At 40.0% G+C, this 8,315-nt stretch overlaps 1 non-coding gene across 1 annotated transcript; it reads right to left on the bottom strand.

Annotated features, from left to right (window-relative positions):
• Positions 1-484: 484 nt before the first annotated feature.
• TRNAS-GCU lies at positions 485-566 on the bottom strand. Its single transcript has one exon. It is a non-coding gene; the product is annotated as a tRNA-Ser (tRNA).
• Positions 567-8,315: the final 7,749 nt, after the last annotated feature.

Here is an 8,315-nt window from a genome sequence, read left to right as displayed (position 1 = left end):
TGTGTATTTTTTAGTTTTGTCATATCTCTAAGAGATACATATTCTTCCTTGTCAATGATAGGGATCCTTAGAAATGGTTGCTTTTAAAGTTAAAAGATAATAGACAAAAATTCCCTAAAGATAAAATTAACCTGATAATGCCTTAAAGAACCCAAAATTTTGTGTACAATTCTCTATAAACAATTTTATATACTCCTCTAAATTTATTAGGCAATGTTTTTCTATGGTCTTCAATTAATTCTTCAGTGATGTCCTCAGTGGAAAATCTCTGCTAAGCAAAACTTGCCGTGAAAATTTCAAGGGAGAATGGGAGAATGAAACACTAATCAAATGTATTATTTAACAAAATTAACAGCCATGACAAAATGCTACTAAGGAAGTCGGGAACGGGGGTTGGGGGGGGGGTGTGGAATAGAAGGAATTAATTCACTTCACTCATTTACCTCGCCAAAACGAGTAACCACCCCTTACAAACTCAGCCAGTCGACGAGGATGGGATTCGAACCCACGCGTGCAGAGCACAATGGATTAGCAGTCCATCGCCTTAAACACTCGGCCACCTCGTCGCATGTAAATTTTATTTCTTCAACACCTTCTGGCAGGCGTTTTATAGTAATGCATCTAATCGTTCTTTTCCCGGCTTAATCGTCACAACCACAGTGTGAGTTAGGTGTCTTAAAGTAAATTTCACAATGGACAGTAGTTGACAGCGCTTGGAGTGGTGAAGTTACTTGGCAAATAGCTGATAACAGGTGGAACCACGCATAATACACGTTATTGGACACAGGCCAACACTGTCTTGCCAACTCAGCTCTGCGTCCCAGGGAAACACCCGACTTCCACAAGGTCCCTCGACCGCTGCATTTCGCATTGAAGGGACCGATTTCCCCACCTCTTGATCAGAACTCCCAGGATTCCCGTTTTCTACGTGGTGCCAGAATCCCGATTCCTTTCTATTTACTTTTGTGATATGCTCGCCAGCCAGGAGATGCCCTCATTTGTCTTTTGTTTTCCTCTGTTGGCACTGAGCAGTCTGAAAAATCAGCAACGCAGGAGGACGTGTTTTAGGGGGAAAAAAAAAGAGAAAAGAGCGAGAGTCATATTTGCATCGTAGCACAAGATTGGTTTAGCTTGACTCCTATCAACCAACGGTGGGGTGGGTAAATAATCCCAGATGCGGGAGTCAAAGTGCAGGTCCTGGCTGTGGCTCTTTCCTAAACCCCACTGTGCAGGCCGGATTGAGTAACCTCTAACGTCCCTTCTGGCTCTGGCAATCTCTGGGATAAAATGACCATCAAGAAACCTTTTCCACTCATAAGAGTTTGTGTACTTTGAAAGGTGGCTTAACGGTAAAGAATCCGCCCGCAATGCGGGAGATGCAGGTTCGATTCCTGGGTCAAGAAGATGCCCTGGAGAACGAAACGGCAAACCCACTCCTGCCTGAGAAATCACACCGATAGAGGAGCATGGCAGGCTACAAGCCTTGGGGTCTCAAAAGTCGCACACTAAACAACGAAAAACAAAAGTGTAGTGCAGAAGTTTGAAGGTTGAAATGTTCTCTTCTACCAAAAATGTTGGTCCCTTTTCCCTCTCTATGAAATCTCTTAGCTCAGCCCGTAACTTTGTTGGGAGGAACTCCCCTCTCAACTGATTCACCGAATTTCCAAATACCTCTGATCGGCACGAAACCTTTATAAGTACTTCATCTAAAATACCGAATAAAACCATCTTATTTGTTCCTTTGAGTGGGGCGAGTAAATTTTTACCCTTTGCATCATCGGCTACCACTCACATCTACCCTTCAGAGACTCAAAGGCAACCTCATTTCACATCAGTGACTTCAGAACTATTCCTAGTGGAAGCTCGGGGGTGGCGGTGGGGGTGGAGGGTGGATTTCTGCTGTTAACTAAGAGTTTCACTGAAATTTAACTTATACCACTCTCCCTACAGCAAGAGGTCTAGGAATGTATTTGTTTTGGTCTTATTACACCAATGTCAGTGTAAGTAAACAATAACTATTGTTAATAAATTTAATACCAAATCTAAGCATTATAATTAAGGTACCTAGAAAGCATATTTTCAATTAATTAAAACTTTTGGGTTGATAATCTTAGTTTTTTTTTAACCACAAAGTTATGGTGAGTATTACATTAGTGAAACATCAAATTAGTTAACATCAGTGAAATGCTTAGAAACTTGTCTTACAAATAGTTATTGCTGTGTAAATCATTTGATATTATGGTAGTTGTAATACTAGCAAAATAAATAATTAATTATATTAAATTGTATTCAAGTAGAAAATAAAACCCAGTGGGGGGGAAACTCCAAAAAACATTCATGATGGAATTCCTTGGCAGTCCAGTGGAGAAAAGAAAATGATTATTGTAAGAAAATTAACACATTGATAAAAATAAGATGGGATGAAGCAAAAAAACAAAACAAAACAAAAAAAACAACTGAAGAAACCATCTTCCTCCTACTAGACATGTCCATAAATAAATGAGCAGGGCATATATTTTAAAATTCTATCTCCTTTATGTATTGAAGTCTTGATGGGTAAAATTATATTATGCCTGGATTTTCTTTAAAACACAGGAGGAAAAAAGTTGGGAAATACATATATGTATATACATATACATATATATTTAGAGAGAGATTGGCAAAAATACTAATTTTTACAGTTGGGTGATGAACACATTAGACTACGTTATATTATTTTCTTTGTGTTTTCAAATGTCCATAATAAAAGTTATAATATATTTAACTTCACTTTATTGAATAAGCAAGGAAGAATTAATGCAACAGTCAGGGAGTCAGAGTCAGTCAGTTCAGTCGCTCAGTCGTGTCCGACTCTTTGTGACCCAATGGACTGCAGCATGCCAGGCTTCCCTGTCCATCACCAACTCCCGGGGCTTGCTCAAACTCATGTCCATCAAGTCGGTGATGCCATTCAACCATGCCATCAGGGATGACCACGCCATCCAACGGTCAGGGAGCATATAAGTAAATAAACAAAGACACATATAACTGTTGACCAGAAAAGCTGAGGTAGGGGTTAATACCCTATTTGTAGGAAATTCCTTATCCACAACTTAAAGGCATGTAGGTAAAAGTGCAAAATTGAAACACATCTGCGGTTCACAGGCTGACAGCTCCATGAGAAGTACTCACCCGCCTGCATTCCCCAAACCTTTCCATCCAACAACAGTATAGACTCCTCGCCAGCAACAACCCCTACCCCTTCCCTGCCCCACTCTCCAACCTGCACTCTAAGCTTCAGCTTTTACTTTATTCCCTGGAAGTGGAGCACAAGTTGGTGGCATTAAACCTGTCATGCTTCTTATTGGGGGAGGTGGGGACCTCTTTCTAGGTTTAAAAAATTTTGGTTCCACCTTCTAAAGTCTTTATAGCTGGGTAATGATAATAATGGCAAACTCCTACATAGCTCCTACTCTGCGGAGCACTAGCCTAAGTGCTTTACACGCATTATTAAATAAGAGAATTCCTAGCGGATGCAAAGTTACAAATAGAATGTATAAACAACAGTCTTACTGTACAGCACTGGAAACTATATTCAATATCCTGTGATAGGCCATAATAGAAAAGAGTAAGTTACACATGTGTGTGTGTAACTGCATTACTTTGCAGTACAGCAGAAATTAATGCAACGTAGTAAATCAACTGTGAAAGTGAAAGTCACTCAGTCATGTTCGACTCCTTGCGACCCCATGGACTATACAGTTCGTGGAATTCTCCAGGCCAGAATACCGGAGTGAGTAGCCTTTCCCTTCTCCAGGGGATCTTCCCAACCCAGGGATCGAACCCAGGACTCCCGCATTGCAGGTGGAGTCTTTGCCAGCTGAGCCACTATCAACCTTACTTCAGTAAAATAAATTGAAAAAAAATTAAGGCAATCCCAGTACCACCCTTTCAAGATGGGTGCCTGCCCAGGGTCCCATGCAAAGTTGCCTCACTGCGGTTTAAACAGAGCACTCTTGTCTCCACAGCCCAGTGCTGTTACCTCTCAGGCAGTATTTCAAATGAGAAGGTTGCAAATTATTTCCCCCTAAAATCCAGTGGAGATGCGATCAAGTTTCATTGACTGGTTTGTTTTAGGCTTGACAAGCAAGGCAGAAGGGGAAACCGGTGGCGTCAAAAGTCTTAAAAAGAAACAGAATGCTAGGAAAACCAGAAGCCATTCTTAGGACCTAAATTGCCAAATACCAAACCAAAAGCCGGGAAACAAAATCTGCTCAGTGTGCAGGTGAAGGCTTCCCTTGATTTTTCTGGAGGCTTTTGAAGGATGTTGCTCTGGACTTTGGTTCTCTAGATGGGGAAAGCTGTGATTACAACTAGCTCTATGATGCACGTCTCTTGGCTCTTCTATCCCTGCTCACAATCCCCATGTCCATTCAAATCAGCTGCCCAGAGTTGAACCTTTCCCATCTGAAAAAGAATCTTAGCTAATCTTTCAAAACTGCCCTCTCTGCATCCTGGAGGAATCAGGGGACCAGGAACTGTTCACCTTCTTCAAGAACTGTGTGTCCCCAGGCACACGGAGAAGAAAAGGCAAGGCGGTGTGAATTGTAGAAAATTTAGGCTGTGGTAACACAGTTGCAGCCCTGGGATTTCTTTGGAAGGAATGATGCTACAGCTGAAACTCCAGTACTTTGGCCACCTCATGTGAAGAGTTGACTCATTGGAAAAGACTCTGATGCTGGGAGGGATTGGGGGCAGGAGGAGAAGGGGACGACAGAGGATGAGATGGCTGGATGGCATCACTGACTCGATGGACGTGAGTCTGAGTGAACTCCGGGAGTTGGTGATGGACAGGGAGGCCTGGCGTGCTGCGATTCATGGGGTCGCAAAGAGTCGGACACGACTGAGCGACTGAACTGAACTGAACACGGTTGCAACCTTTTCTGTTCCCGCTGGGATGCGCACTTGAGTTTCTGAAAGTCTATAGAAATTCCAGGAAGGCAGCCTCTTTGGCTGTATACCCTCCCTTTCTGTCAGTAGGTAAACAAGCCACATAAACAAGGTGTTAGACAATACTGGGATGACAAACTCAAAGTTGGGGTATTAGGGTGGATAATGACAGGAAGAGGTTTCAACATTTTCCCATGTTAAGATCTGGATCCTAGCAGGGCCATAATTTTCACCCACCCAAGTATCTTTCCGCCGTTCCCAAGGCCACAGACCTTTCTTTCAGATTGCCCCCCTCCTGTTTCCAGACCAGATATTGGGAAAATCTGGTGGGGAGTGTGGCTGACTTTTCCTCTTACCGGGGAATGCTAAGGAGCTGGATGCAGAAAGAGTTTCACGGAAACTGGTCTAGTGCTGGAACACTGCCTGAGTATTGCTTGGACCTTGAGATTAAGACCCCTATCCCTCTGCCAAGGGAGACCTTCTTTGTGGTTGAAGGAATTGCTTTCCTAGAGTCTCTAATGAATCAATGCTCTGATGAATCAATCTTTTAAAAAAAGATTATTATTTCAATAATTGAAGCACAGTTGATGTACAATGTTGTTACAGGTGTATGATACAGCAATTTAAAAGTTTTAAAGGTTAAACTCCATTTATAGTTACTATAAGATATTGATTATATTCTGTTGTACAATATATCCTTGTAACTTATTTTATACACAATAGTTTGTACCTCTTAATCCTCTATCCCTACATTACCGCTCCCTGCTTCCATCTCCCCACTGGTAACAGCTAGTTTGTTCTCTATCTCGGTGTTCCTTTTATTATATTCATTATGCTTTTAGATTTCACATGTAAGTAATATCATAGTCTTTCTCTGATTTCACTTAGCTTAATATCCTTCAGGGCCATGTTGCTGCAAGAATGTATCTGTTGATGGATACTTAGGTTGCTTTCATACTGAGCAACTGTAAATATGAACATTGGGGTGCATGTTATTGACTTAGTGTTTTAACTTTTTTCAGGTATATATGCAGGAGTGGAATTGCTGGGTCATATGGTAGCCTTGCTTTCTGAGAGTCTCTGATGAATCAATACAGTACTTGTTTTCTTCCCTACATTTATTTTTAAAACAAATTGCAAACATTCCTGAAATTCTATCTTTATCATGACTTTAAAGAGAATATAAGCTCACGTTCCAAGGGTTAAAAAACAGAATCCCCCTCAAATCTTTTTTTCCATTTTCTGGAAGTGACTAGTTATCCTTATTGAGGGTCTTCAGAATCCCTTACAAGATTTTACTGTCCGTGGGTCAGGCTGTGCCTATCAAGGGTTTGTGTTGGTTGATAACCCAGTGCTGAAGGCTGGGAACCAATATTTTCACTGAGGTAAGAAGCCCTTTTGAGCAGCTACTTTAGATTTTGATGCTGTACTATGCAATTCAAAGCAATCTGGAGATTCAGTGCAATCTCTACCAAAATTCCAATGATATTTTTCACCGAAATAGACCAAACAATCCTAAAATTCAAATGGAACCAAAATAGACCCCAAATAGCCAAAGTGATGTTGAGAAAGAAGAATGAAGCTGGAAGCATCACACTTTCTGATTTTAAACTATATTACAAAACCATAATAATCAAAACAGTATGTTATTTGCATATAATAGACATACAGATCAATGGAACAGAGTCCAAAAATAAACCCATGCATATATGGTCAATTTATTTACAACAAAGGAACCAAGAATATACAATGGGGAAAGGACAGTCCCTTCAATGAACAGCATTAAGGAAACTGGAACACAAGCAAAAGAATGAAACTGGCCCACTCCCTTACACCATACACAAGAACTGTCAACATGGATTAAAGAGTTGAACATAAGACCTGAAACATAAAACTTCTGGAAGAAAACATGAGGGATAATCTACTTGATATTGGTCTTGGTGATGAAAAATGCAAAAAAAAAAAAAATATTCAGACCACATTACATTAAAAAAGCTTCTGCTCAGCAAAGAAAACCATCAACGAAATGAAAAGGCAACCAACCTACAAAATGGGAGAAAATATTTGCAAAACCACATGGCTGATGGGGGAGTTACGATTCAAAAGTATAAAGAACTTATATAACTTGATAGAAAAAAAAACAATTTAAAAAATGGGCAGAGGATCTGAATGGACACTTTTGCAAAGAAGACATACAGATGGCTGATAGGTAACATGAAAAGGTGCTCTGTATCACCAATCATTAGGAAAATGCAAATTAAAACCACAATGATATCACCTCAAACCTGTTTAAGTGGCAATTACCAAAAGGCAAGAAATAAATGTTGGTGAGGATGTGGTGAAACGAGAGTGCTTGTACACTGCTGGTGGGAATGTAAATAGGTACTGCACTATGGGAAACAGTATGGAGATTCATCAACATGATCCAGCAATTCTACTCCTTGGCATTTACCCAAATGAACAAAAACACCAACTCAGAAAGATACCTGTACCCCCCTGTTCACTGGAGTATTACTTACAATAACCAACACATGAAAGCAACCTAAGTGCCCATCGACAGATAAATGGATAAAGAAAATGTGGGTGTGTATACAGTTCAGCCAAGAAAAAGGAAATCTTGCCATTTGCAACAACTTGAGGACATTATGCTGAGTGAAATAAGTCAGAGAAAGACAAATACCATATGATCTCACTTATATATGCAATCTAAAACAACAGGAAAAAAATAAAATTCACAGAGAACAGGTAGGTGGTTGCCAGAGTTGGGGGAGAGGGTAGGGGTGAAATGGGTGAAGGGAGTCAAAGGTACAATCTTCCAGTTATAAAATAATGTCATTGGGATGTAATATACAACATGATGACTATAGTTAATACTGTATTGCATACTTGAAAGTCGCTAAGAGGGTTGATCTTAACTATTCTTATCAAAAGAAGAAAATTTTGTTATCTGTGTTGATGGATATTGATTAGACATTTTTGTGGTGATTATTTCATAATATACATGAATATTGAATCATTTTGTTGTAGATCTGAATATACAAATTACTTCTCAAAAAAGTGTTGGACTAGTGAGTCACACTTGACTTGGGCTTCAAGGACTGACACAACATTTAATAACATTTAATGCTCCGTATTTACCATTTAAGAAAACACTGTATTTATATGAATAGGCTGGAGCCTGAAGACAGTTAAATATCATTGGCCTAAAAGAGAAATGATAGTTTTATTCACCTCGGAAATGAGAGGTAGTAACTACAAAAAGAGACAAGGGGAAACATTCTCCATGAACAGGAAAGTTTTGAGTCTTATTTTCAGAGGATTAAAGGCAGCAGAGCGGAAAAGTGAGAGAATGACAAATCAGCAGACTAGGTAACCTAAGACGGACT

The sequence above is a fragment of the Oryx dammah genome, unplaced genomic scaffold (genome assembly GCF_014754425.2).
Source record: "Oryx dammah isolate SB20612 unplaced genomic scaffold, SCBI_Odam_1.1 HiC_scaffold_11, whole genome shotgun sequence".
Taxonomy (NCBI): domain Eukaryota; kingdom Metazoa; phylum Chordata; class Mammalia; order Artiodactyla; family Bovidae; genus Oryx; species Oryx dammah.
This window is presented reverse-complemented; position numbering and strand designations above follow the sequence as displayed.